Source organism: Pseudorca crassidens, chromosome 7 (genome assembly GCF_039906515.1).
Source record: "Pseudorca crassidens isolate mPseCra1 chromosome 7, mPseCra1.hap1, whole genome shotgun sequence".
In the NCBI taxonomy this organism is placed as follows: domain Eukaryota; kingdom Metazoa; phylum Chordata; class Mammalia; order Artiodactyla; family Delphinidae; genus Pseudorca; species Pseudorca crassidens.
In genome coordinates, this window is record NC_090302.1 from 80706341 (window position 1) to 80719350 (window position 13010).

The 13010-nt window shown below is 40.6% G+C and overlaps 1 protein-coding gene across 6 annotated transcripts in view; it reads left to right on the top strand.

Moving 5' to 3' along the window:
- Positions 1 to 216: 216 nt before the first annotated feature.
- The window catches only part of UBAP1 (ubiquitin associated protein 1), a 72824-nt gene continuing 60030 nt past the window's right edge, over positions 217 to 13010 (top strand). For 4 of the 6 annotated variants that reach the window (XM_067744626.1, XM_067744630.1, XM_067744624.1 and 1 more), the window contains exon 1: positions 217 to 355. The gene's annotated coding sequence lies outside the window, so the exon portion shown is untranslated. Of the gene's footprint in view, positions 356 to 453; positions 882 to 13010 lie in introns of those variants that run through there. The other 2 variants (XM_067744628.1, XM_067744625.1) reach the window with 2 other exon arrangements.

Below are 13010 nucleotides of genomic sequence, written 5' to 3' on the forward strand. Positions count from 1 at the left end.
GGTTCACTGGTTCCAACAGCGACGCTCTCAAACCTAGCAATGTTCAGCCCTTGTGGAGATTAGTCACGTCACCGTTGACTCCTCCCATTGGCTCGAGGGATGGAGCGCGGCGCTATGACGTCAGACGCCCAAAGGGGAGGAGCGGTGAGGGGAAGGAGGAGGGAAGTGGGGCTTCAACATGGCGGCTGTGGCAGTGGCGGTGGCTACGGTGACGGCCTGGCCTGGGGAGAGCAGAGTTGGAGGTGGTGGTCTTCGCTCTCCCTAGGGGCCGTCAGGAGCTCAGCGGGGACCGAGCCTGGGAGGCCGGTCGGCGGCAGCACCTTTCGGCTTCTGGGACAGCGGCGCCGGCGTTCAGGTGAGGGGGCCTCCCGCTGGGGGAGGGGGAGAGGGGCGGAGTTGGGGGAGGGAGCAGGTACCGGGAGACGGATGGGGGAGGGATAGGGAGGAAGCTGGAGGCTGAGTGGAATGAGAGGAGCGGCAGCTCAGGGGGTGTGAAGGCGAAGGGGCCAGAGACGGGTGACTTGGAGAGGATTCTGGGAGAAGGGTCGGAGTGAGGGGACCAGAGTTGAAGGGGCGGAGGGCAGATGGGACGCGGGAAAATAAATGAGTTCGGATTAAGGGGACTAATACTCTACTGGAAAATAGGCGCAGTAGACATCTATGTGGCTGGAGCGAGAGCTCGGTGGGAATTAGAGGATGTTGGGGAGAGGGACCCAGGTTTTAGTAAAGGTTAGTGATGGGGACGACTTGAGGGTGAGCTGGGGACGTGAGATACAGATTTAGTTTTCCCTGAGGCGATGAGGTTAGGGGGAAAGGGAGGAGACCAGATTCGGGGCGAGTGATCTTTGGGGATATATTTGGCCTTGCCTGGTCTTCTCCAGGTATGTTAATCTTGCTTCTTTTGTTTGTTTCTTGGGTGGAGACTTATCTGTACAGTCCCCCTGGGCTTCATAAACAGCCCCTAATCTTTCTTGTGGATCATTAAGTTATAGTTCATTTATTTGATCTCTGTCAGCGATCTCTGACCTTTGTGTTGTCGCCACATTTTTGTTTACAGACAGTTTCTTAAAAGTGTGGCTAGGCATAAAAATACATTTTATATTAAACTGAAATAAAATTTTGAGAGTTTTTAGACACCACGGAGTGTTGCAAAACCAGATTTGGTAATTTAGTTATCTATTAAATAGCTTCTGTTCTAACTCACCTTACTAGGGCTTCTTTCTTTCCTCAGTTCTAATTATTAGAATTTGAGAATTTTGATAGATATGATGGATGTTTCTCTTTAGAATTTTGTCAGATTTGATGATGTGAAAAACGGGGCACTTAGTCTTTAGTGATAGACAGCTCTTTCTAGTTAATGTCCCAAACTAGTTAAACTGAAAGTTTCTGTATTATTTTGTAGCAAAGAATGTAAAATGTCTGAAGTCTAAAAGAATTACATTGTCTGCATTAACCTACTTTTTAAAGTGGGATTTTATAAATTAAATTTTTGTTTCTAATCCATCCTATTCATTCTTTGTTACTTATTTATTCAACGTTTATTGACTGCCAAATGTGTGTTGCATTAATAAGTCATTATAATTATGGAAATGGCAAAATTAATATTTCTCTAGTGAGAATATAATTGCACAGCCTCATTGGAAGAAAAAGTGTTTTTTGGAAATGAAGACTAAGGAAGTCTTATAAAATTATGTAAATATAAGAACTTACTGAATTTTTCTGTTGTTTAGTATTTGACTCATTATTTCATCATGACATACTTTATGTATATCTGAAAGATTTTATTTTTCTTTTTAATTTTGAAGAAGACAGTAACAGTATCCTAATATGATAATATTAGGTCTGTGGACAATTCTCATCAGTAGTTTTTAGTTCCCATTTCGCAGACTGGCAAACATCACTTTATCTTGGGTGACTTTTCTTTGATATCTTGACTGTGGTAAGGTATTTAAAATGAGGATTCCTGAAGTTTAATTCAGTGACTAAAATTCTCTGAATTTTTTCAGCATTATAAATGTATCTTCATTACCTCAGAGTGTAGTCAGTATTATACATTTTTCCTGTTATTTAATTATATTGTTGAATGTTTTGAGGTTTTTTTATATGTAGATTATTTTAAGTGTAAACATTTTCCCCACAGAGCAACCAAAACCAAAACCAGACCAGTTTATCATTAACCAAGTAATTTTCTTCAGACAGTCTTTCTCAAGAAATGCAAAAGGTAGCATACAGTACCTTAAATTAGGTATTAAATAAGCTGCTTCTTGGAGTCAAGAAAACCTTGAGTTGAAGCTTAGAAATAACTGGATTTAGTTTCCTACATAGCATGGGAATCCTTGCATCTGTATCACGAAGATAAGTGAAAATCTATCCTCTTTTCCAGAATCTAATTCATTATAGGAAAGAGCCTTTCAGTCAGAGAAAGATGTAAGCGGGGTGTTGCTCTTCTAACCTGTAGCACACAATTTCTTGTAATATTGGAAAATAATTTGAATGTAAGAATAATATTTTCCTATGAATTGAGAATTATAATTTCAGATTTAAAAAATTTTAGGTGAGGGCAGCTAGATTTACAAAGGGATATGTGCTAAAATTGGGTCTATATTAATGAGCTAGGCATTGTTAAACACTTTACATAATCTCACTTAATCCTTACAATTCGTTTAGGTAAGCAGGCCGTGAGAGGCATGGTTTTTAGGTGTTGAGGAAACTGAGGATTAGTAAAGTTGAGTAACGTAACCAAGGTTACTAAATTTGTCCAATTTCAGTGCCTTTACTGCATCTGTTACATCATTTTGCCCCACTTAGATGGTCACAGGGCCATTTAATTCCTATCAAGTAAATTTAAAGTATAAGCATGAGTTTTAAAGTAATACCATTTTAAACTACTTGTTCTCACTGAAATAGTAGTGTAACTGGAATGATAAATAGTTCATTACAATTTTAGTCACTTAATATATCATCAGTATTCTAGGAGGAAGTAAATACCTGAATATTTTGTACTTTACAAAATAAACTGGATAAACTGGATAAGGGACTAAAAGTTTTTATACTTGTATTGCTGAGTCAGGTTGGACCTGCTTCAGCAAGGGCCAAAATTTGTGTTTGGCAGTAATCCTCATGTGTTCTCAGAATTTTGGGTTGGTCATTGTCAGTTGCTTAATGCTTACCAAACACTTCCAGGGTTTGAGTCACTGAATTAGCTCATGGTAATTGTGAATCTTGTGGTTTACTGAGTCAAGAGCCAGCAGTGTGTGTGTTTTGGTTGTTTCATTTCCTCCCCAACACTTAATATTGTCAGAGTTTAAAATTTTTTTCTTATCTCTTGGGTTTGAAATAGGATCTACTGTGTTTTTATTACCATTTCCCAAAGTTGAGCATCCTTTTTGTATGTTCCTTGGCCATTTGTGCTTCTGTGATGTGTATATTCAAGTTCTCTGCCTATTTTTGAGTTTTCTTTTTTTCTTACTGATTTTTAAGAGTTCTTTATTTATTTTGTATACTAATTATTTGTTAGTTGATGGTTTGCAAATATCCTCTCCCAATTTGTGACTTGTCTTATCTCTTCATAGTCTTTTGATGAGAAAAGTTCATAATTTTAATGAACTGAACTTTTCATATTTAGGAAATCCTCTTCTACTAGGCATGCTGTTTTAATAAATAAGAGTATACGTGTCTGTCACGTGGCATCTAATGTGACATTTAGTACCAATATTTGCTTGATTAGAAAGGCCAGCTTCTCAAGAGTTGTGTTTGTATTGTCTTTGGAGTTACAGGGCCAGACTTTTTTAAAAAAATAAGTTTATTTATTTATTTATTTAGTTTTGGCTGCATTGGGTCTTCGTTGCTGCGCATAGTTGCGGTGAGCGGGGACTACTCTTTGTTGTGGGTGTGTGGGCTTCTCATTGTGGTTGCTTCTCTTGTTGCAGAGCACGGGCCTTAGGCTTGTGGACTCAGTAGTTGTGGTGCACGGGCCTAGTTACTCTGCAGCACGTGGGATCTTCCCAGACCAGGGATCGAACCTGTGCCCCCTGAATTGGCAGGCGGATTCTTAACCACTGCGCTGCCAGGGAAGTCCTGGGCCAGAGGGTTTTAAAAGCAGCTTGAGTTGTGCCTTATACACAGGTTACATATATTTCCCCCAACTGGGAAACTAATAGATTTGTGAATGTATGCATTTTACAAAATGTTAATAATGTGGTATGACGGTGAGAGAGTTTTCTTGTGCGCACAATTCATGAGTCACTCATTCTGAGCAGTTAGGATTTCTACTAAAATATGTTCAGAAAGATTTTTTGATATCTAGTCCTGTCTAGTGTGGGCTTTATCAAGAATAATTGTGGGTCTTCCCTGGTGGTGCAGTGGCTGGGTGTCCGCCTGCCGATGCAGTGGACACGGGTTTGTGCCCCGGTCCGGGAGGATCCCGCATGCCGCGGAGCGGCTGGGCTCCTGAGCCATGGCTGTTGGGCCTGCGCATCCGGAGCCTGTGCTCCGCAATGGGAGAGGCCGCAACAGTGAGAGGCCCGCGTACTGCAAAAAAAAAAGAAGAATAAAGAATAATTGTGGTTTGTGAGAGAGCTGACGTGGAAACATTTTGGAAGAGTTTTTTTGTTTTTATTTTCAAGTAATACAATATTATATAATTAGGATAAAATTAGGTGGAATGTAATTACATTAAGTAAAAAGGAGAAATGTGTAAATTTTCATAGTTAAACAACTTTGGACTTCCCTGGTGGTGCAGTGGTTAAGAATTCGCCTGCCAATGCAGGGGCCACAGGTTCAAGCCCTGGTCTGGGAAAATCCCACAGGCTGCAGAACAACTAAGCCTGTGAGCCACAACTACTGAGCCTGTGCTGTAGAGCCCGCGAGCCACAACTACTGAAGCCTGCGTGCCTAGAGCCCGTGCTCTGCAACAAGAGAAGCCACTGCGATGAGAAGCCCGTGCACCACAACAAAGAGTAGCCCCCTCTTGCCACAACTAGAGAAAGCCCGCACGCAGCAACGACGACCCAAAGCAGCCAAAAATAAATAAAATAATTAAAAAAAACCCCAGAACAAAACAAAACAAAACAACAACTTGTTCCTGTGTGTGGGGGGATGTTTTTTGGGTTTTTTTGCTCGTATGTTTATGGTATTTAACTTAAATTAGATACATTTAAAAGAATGAAATACTCTTCTTAGTATTGGAGAAACTACATCTGTTTAAAGTTATGATGGGGAATTCCTTAGTGGTCCAGTGGTTAGGACTCCGAGCTTTCACTGCCAAGGGAGCAGGTTCAATCCCTGGTCAGGGAACTAAGATCCTGCAAACCACGTGGTGTGGCCAAAAAAAAAAAAAAAATTATGATGAACATTGCAAACTGACTAGAACATATATGAGGGAGGATATAGTTTTTCTGTTTTGTTTTTTAAACTCCCTGCCCAGTTCTTTGGACTGTGTGGCTCCTATCCACCATTAAACCCTTATCTCTTAGGTTATTTTTATAAAAATCTTGAGCGATTTGATTTACTCTGTCATGTATTAAAGCCTCTAAAAACTTTTTTCTTTTTTTCATGAGAAGACTATGGAGTACTATGAATTTTGGGAACTGTTCTTCTAAGCAGTTGGATGTTCTGATCCTGGCAAAGATCATGTTGAAATATAAAACATCCACCAGACTTTAATTATACTGTAAATACTGTATAGTGATATACAGTACACCCTTGGTATTTGTGAAAGATATGTCCCTAAAGTTTTGAGAATCCTTGCATAAATACCATACTTTAGAATGTCTCTCATAGCTTATAGAAGAGTATAATGGAAAATTTTTAGTTACCATCAGATTTGATGGGTAAATAGAAGAGAACAACAAAGTTAGAGATTTTGATGCTAAACTCAGCCTTCAGCTACCTTTAATTCCCAATCTTTTGCTGTTTGTCACTGCTGGCTGGCCTATCCCCAGCCTCTTCTTTTTTTTTTTTTTTGCGGTACACGGGCCTCTCACCGCTGTGGCCTCTCCCGCCGCAAAGCACAGGCTCTGGACGCGCAGGCCCAGCGGCCACGGCCCACGGGCCCAGCCGCTCCGCGGCACGTGGGATCCTCCCGGACCGGGGCACGAACCCGTGTCCCCTGCATTGGCAGGCAGACTCTCAACCACTGCGCCACCAGGGAAGCCCCCTCGGTGTTTTTATATAAGCAGAATTTTAAGATAATGGAACGTTTCTTCTTTGAGAGCCCATGTTAAAATTATTGGTAGATTATTAAATGAGAATCTTTTATAACTATACCTTTTATAATGCAGTCAGTAATAATGTATGGCTTACTCCATAATAATGTAGGTCTTACTCCGAATGTCTCTAGGAAGCTATGCTTTTTGAGTTGTTGGGTCTCTGTTTAAAAAAAAATGTTTTTGGTCTGTATGTATTACTGGCAGTAAAATTTAATGAAAGAGTGTACATATTAGGGTAACTGAGGCTTATTTTATTTAGTATTGTAAGAAATTATATTTAGGCACAGTTCTAGTTTGAGACGTTCTTGATCTGTCCAACACGATAGCCACATAGTGCAGATATAAAACATTTTTATCATTATGGAAAGTTCTTTTGGACAGCACTGTTCTCGACAGATGCTTGTCAAATTTTATTGTGCGTGTAGATCACCTGGAGATTGTGGTAAAATGTAGATTCTGATTCAGTAGTTCTGGGTGGGCTTGCGATTGTGTATTTTTAATAAGCTCCCAGGTTATGTTGATGTCCCAAGGACCATACTTTGAATAGTAATTTAAAAAAATAATTTATTTTATTTTTGGGCTGCGTTGGGTCTTTGTTGCTGTGCGTGGGCTTTCTCTAGTTGCAGCAAATGGGGGCTACACTTTGCTGCGGGGTGTGGGGTTCTCATTGCGGTGGCTTCTCCTTGTTGTGGAGCACGGGCTCTAGGTGTGTGGACTTCAGTAGTTGCGGTGCACGGGATCAGTAGTTGTGGCTCGCCGGCTTAGTTGCTCCGTGGCATGTGGGATCTTCCCAGACCAGGGCTCGAATCCGTGTCCCCTGCATTGGCAGACAGATTCGTAACCACTGAGCCACCAGGGAAGTCCCTCAATAGTAAAGTTTTGAATTTACTTTAACGTGAGGTTGATTTGGGACCTTTTTATGAGATGTTTTCTAAATATATTATAAGCTTTTTAATTAACGTCTTTTGCCAGGAGAGATTATATTGTAATGGACAGAACTCTGGACAGTGAGTTGAAAGATCTAAAGTTCTAGTTCTGGTTTCCCATTTAAAACTAACCATCTCTTTCAGACTTGAACTTTTTAGTTTGTAGAATGGGGGTACCTGCTTACATCTCCTAGCATGTGAGGTTCATATAAGATGATGTATGTGATGGTCTTTTCAAAAGTACCTAAGACTTTAACATATAGTTTTAAAAATTATAAAGTTTTTAACATATACTTTGTTAGAAGCATAATACTTTTCCACTGTTAGCTAACATTCTTATTTTTCTAAAGCTAATATACTGCATTTTATCCAGGAATTCTCAGTAACTTTTATTTATTTTTTTATGCTTAATGTTTGTCTTTTTCCATTAGAATTAATTTTAATGAGGGATTTTGTCCTGTTGTAGTTGCCACTTAGAGAAGTACCAAGCAATAATTGTAGGTACACCTTAAACAGATGTTGAGTGAATGAGGCATGAAGCCTGAGAAATTGCCTTTTGCTATGACCAGGCAGGGATAGTTTTTCAAGTGAACAAAATTTGATTGGGAACCAGCAAGGGGGGAACAAAAAAGTAATTATTTAGGGACTTCTCTGCTGGTGCAGTGGTTAAGAATCCGCCTGCAATGCAGGGGACACAAGTTTGAGCCCTGGTCCAGGAAGATCCCACATGCTGTGGAGCAGCTAAGCCCATGTGCCACAGCTACTGAGCCTGCGTGCTACAACTACTGAGGCCCGCGCGCCTACAGTCCATGCTCCACAACAAAGACAAGCCACCACAGTGAGAAGCCTGTGCACTGCAGTGAGAAGCCCGAGCACCACAAGGAAGAGTAGCCCCCACTCGCCACAACTAGAGAAAGCCCATGCACAGCAACGAAGACCCAACGCAGCCAAAAATAAATAAATTTAAAAAAAGAAAAAAAAAAGAATTTTCCCTTTCACCCAAAATGTGCGCACACACACACACAAAATTTAAAAAAAAAAGTAATTATTTAGCTAGTTTTTCAATTGGGGGAAAAGAATAAAAGCCAGATAACATCTCTCTTCACTGTAGAATTCTATTTGCATTTTCCTGTGTTTTCTTTCTTTTTATTATTTTTTGGCTGCGTTGGGTCTTCTTTGCTGCACGTGGGCTTTCTCTAGTTGCAGCGAGCAGGGGCTACTCTTCATTGCAGTTTGCAGGCTTCTCATTGCGGTGGCTTCTCTTGTTGCGGAGCAGGGGCTCTAGGTGTGGGGGCTTCAGTAGTTGCAGCACGCGGGCTCAGTAGTTGTAGCTCGCGGGCTCTAGAGTGCAGGCTCAGTAGTTGTGGTGCACAGGCCTAGTTGCTCCGTGGCATGTGGGATCTTCCTGGACCAGGGATCGAACCCGTGTCCCCTGCATTGGCAGGTGGATTCTTAACCACTTACTACCCAGGAAGTCCCAACCTTTTTTTAATTTTTATTTTTAATCTTTAACCTTTATAGAGGGTTTCCTATTTGATCTTCAGGGACTCACTTTTAAGTCAATGTAAAAAATGAATGGGTTTCTTATTATGGGTGACAGTCTCTTGGTACCAGCTTTCTTTATTCTTTAGAGTATGTACAAGCCATTGAAGTGGGGAAATACTCTTACTAAAATAAGATTTGGTTTAGGAAGGTGAGGAGGTCCCAGTAGACAGTGGTAACTGTTGCTTGTGTTATCTTATTTTGTCCTTATAATAACCCTTTTGATTTACTTCATATTAACATTTCTTATATTATTAATCTTTGCTTTTACTTATAAGAAGAATGTGTTTGTTGAGTTTTGTTATTAGAGATATATTACAACCCGTTTTGATAGATACTTGTACAACAACTAAGATTTGTTGAAAGGTCTGCCATGTGCTTTTTGTTTTCCTTTATTAGAAATCATTTCATAATAAAATATATGAAGTTATAAAAGATAGAAGAAAATTCTTTTGTATATGTATTGTATGTACCTTTAGCTTTAGAAGTAGAGCTCTTTTCTTTCTTTTTTTTTTTTTTTTTTGCTGTACACGGGCCTCTCACTGTTGCGGCCTCTCTCCCATTGCGGAGCGCAGGCTCAGCGGCCATGGCTCACGGGCCCAGCCGCTCTGCGGCATGTGGGATCTTCCCGGACTGGGGCACGAACCCGTGTCCCCTGCATCTGCAGACGGACTCTCAACCACTGCGCCACCAGGGAAGCCCCTAGAAGTAGAGCTCTTAAGACAATTGCCAATAACCTTATTATGTTAATTGCTACGTTCGGTAATCTGAAGCAAATCTGTTAGTGGATAATTTTCAAAGGATGAGGAGCCTTTGTTGATTTTGTTTCCGAGACTCTAACCACACAGTTATCTTTTCTATAACATTTCCTATCCTAATTTCCCATTTTCTAAAAGGCTTGTCTTTTATGCTTTTTCTTTTTTTGAACCCAGGCCGAATATTGGTCTTTGAACAGGGGGAGTAAATTCTATCATATTATGTTTATAAATCTATTTAGTTTTATTCTTATTCTACGTTTTCTGTTTACCCTCCCTTTTTCTTGCTTTTTAAAATCTTTTTCTTCCTTTTGATTAATTTTCTGTATTTGACTTCTTTGCTTTAGTTATTTGAAAGTTGCTCATCCTATTCCTTTTTTTATGTTGGTTGTTGTTAAAATTTTTATATGTAATTTTAAAATTTATTTATTTATTTGGCTGTTCCGGGTCTTAGTTGCTGCATGCAGAATCTTCGTTGTGGTGTATGGTATCTTTAGTTGTGTCATGCGAACTCTGAGTTGTGGCATGTGGGATCCAGTTCCCTGATCAGGGATCGAACCTGGGTCCCCTGCATTGGGAGCGTGGAGTATCAGCCACTGGACACCAGGGAAGTCCAATGTATGTAATTTTTGTGCATAAAATCCATGTGTACTGTATATGTAATCTCTACAATAAGACAAGTTTGTTTTACTTCCTCCTCTCTCTCAAATTTCTCCCATTTTCAGGTCATCTCAGATTTTACTTCCAGATCACTTATTTACTTTTATGTCAGGAGTTGCCTTGGACAACGTATATTTTACTGATTTATTTGCCCACTGCTTTTTCTGATGTTTTCCATTTCTCCTACTTTAGATTAATTTTATGCTTTGGTAAACTATATCTCTGAATTCTTTTTTCAGGGAGGAATCAATGAAGAGTGAATTTTCAGTCTTTAGATCTTGAAATGTTTTCATTTTGCTCCCTTATTTGGATACTAGGGCTCTAATTTTACAACTGTCCTTAATCAGATTTTTGAAGATAATTGCTCCATAATTTTATAGCCTCTGTCGTTGATAGTGAGTTCTTGAAGCTAGTCTTATTCTCTTTCCTTTGTATATAACCACTTTCTATCTGGAAGCTGTTTGTTGTTCAGACTTTTAAAAATCTGGTGATGATCTAAATTTTTGTGATGTGTCTAGATTTCAGTTTTTACCAGTGCATATTGCTTGGTACTCACCTCTTCTAGTTTCAAGACTGTGTTATTTATTTATTTAGCTCTTAGAGGTTTTATTTCTCTTTTTCCGTACTCTCAGTTCTCTCCTGAAAGTCCTGGTAGACCAATTTGAGAACTGCTTAAAACTATTGATCCTGAGCTTGAAACACTTTCACCATGGCATATTTTTTCCACCTTCTAAACTCGTCTGTATTTAGGGCTGGATTTTTAAAAATAGCTTTATTAAGGTATAGTTCATATATCACAAAATTCAGTCATTAAAAATGTACAGTTCAAAATAAAAAGTGTACAGTTCAGTGTTTTTTTAGTATTCACAGTGTGGTGAAACCGCCACTACAGTCTGTTGAAAATGTTCCAGAGCATTTTCAGTACCCCAAAAAGAAACCTCATGTCCATTAGCATGCACTCCCTATTCCACTCTCCCCACAGCCCCTAGCAACCACTTATTTACTTTCTGTTTCTGGATTTGCCTATTTTAGACATTTCACATAAATGGAAATATGTAGTCTTTTGTGACTTGCTTCTTTCATTTAGCGTGTTTTCTGTGTTCAACCATGCCATTTTTTCCCCATAAGTTTATTTTATTTATTTATTTTTGGCTGCGTTGGGTCTTCGTTGCTGCGCACGGGCTTTCCCTAGTTGCAGCAAGCGGGGGCCACTCTTCATTGTGGTGCGCGGGCTTGCAGTGGCTTCTCTTGTTGAGGAGCATGGGGTCTAGGTGTGTGGGTTTCAGTAGTTGTGGCATGCAGGCTCAGTAGTTGTGGCACATAGGTTTAGTTGCTCTGCGGCATGTGGGATCTTCCCGGACCAAGGCTCGAACCTGTGTCCCCTGCATTGGCAGGGACATTCTTAACTACTGCACCACCAGGGAAGCCCCATGCCATTGTTTTTTATTGCCAAATAATATTCCATTGTATGTATGTATCATGTTTTATTTATCCATTTGTCAGTTGATGGACAGTTGGGTTGTTTCCACTTTGTCTATGTGGATGTATGTTTTCATTTCTCTCAGGGATTAACATCTTAAATTTCAAACAGTCTAGTTTGAACTGATAACCGACTTAACTTCAATATCATACAAAGACTCTGATCCTGTATGGTTCTGTACTACCCCCTTTAAACGTTATTGTCACAAATTGCAACTTATATGCAACATGGATGAACCTGGAGGGCATTATGGTAAGTGAAATAAGCCAGGCATAGAAAGACAATAGCATAGATTTTTTTTTTTTTGGTTGCGTTGGGTCTTCATTGCTGCGGGTGGGCTTTCTTTAGTTGCAGTGAGTGGTGGCTACTCTTCATTGAGGTGTGCTTGCTTCTCATTGCGGTGGCTTCTCTTGTTGCAGAGCATGGGCTCTAGGCACGTGGGCTTCAGTAGTTGCAGCACATGGGCTCAGTAGTTGCGGCACGTGGGGTCTAGGGCACGCAGGCTTCAGTAGTTGTGGTGTGTGGGCTCTAGAGCGCAGGCTTAGCAGTTGTGGCGCACGGGCTTAGTTGCTCTGCGGCATGTGGGATCTTCACAGACCAGGGCTCAAACCCGTGTTCTCTGCATAGGTGGATTCTTAAGCACTGTGCCACCAGGGAAGTCCAGTGACATAGATTTATAATAATTTTTGTGCATTAAAAAAAAATCTGTACTAAATAAAAAGGGGAGTTGGAAACCAAAAACAATACTAGCTGTTAGCCCATTTATTCTTTTTTTTAAATAAATTTATTTAATTTTGGCTGCGTTGGGTCTTTGTTGCTGTGTGCAGGCTTTCTCTAGTTGCGGGGAGTGGGGGCTACTCTTCGCTGTGGTGCACGGGCCTCTCATTGCAGTGGCTTCTCTTGTTGTGGAGCACAGGTTCTAGGTGCACAGGCTTCGGTAGTTGTGGCACGTGGGCTCAGTAGCTGTGGCCTGCAGGCTCTAGAGTGCGGGCTCAGTAGTTGTGGCTCACGGGCTTAGTTGCTCCACGGCATGTGGGATCTTCCCAGACCAGGGCTCAAACCTGTGTCCCCTGCATTGGCAGGCAGATTCTTAATCACTGTGCCACCAGGGAAGTCTTAGCCCATTTATTCTTAGCAGAGGTCTTTATTTCTTCCTGAGGCTTTGAGTTACTGTGGTATTCTGCTATTTCAGCCTGAAGGACTTTTAACATTTCTTGTAGGCAACAAACTCTCTCAGGTTTATTTATCTGAGAATGTTTCAGTTTCTCCCTCGTTAAAAAAAAAAAAATTATCTATTTTTTTTGTGCTGTGTCGGGGTCCTAGTTGCGGCATGTGGGATCTTTCATTGCAGTGCGAGGGCTCTTCGTTGCAATGCGTGGGCTTCTCTCTTTCTGGTGTACAGGCTCAGTAGTTGTGGCACGTGGGCTCTCAGGTTGTG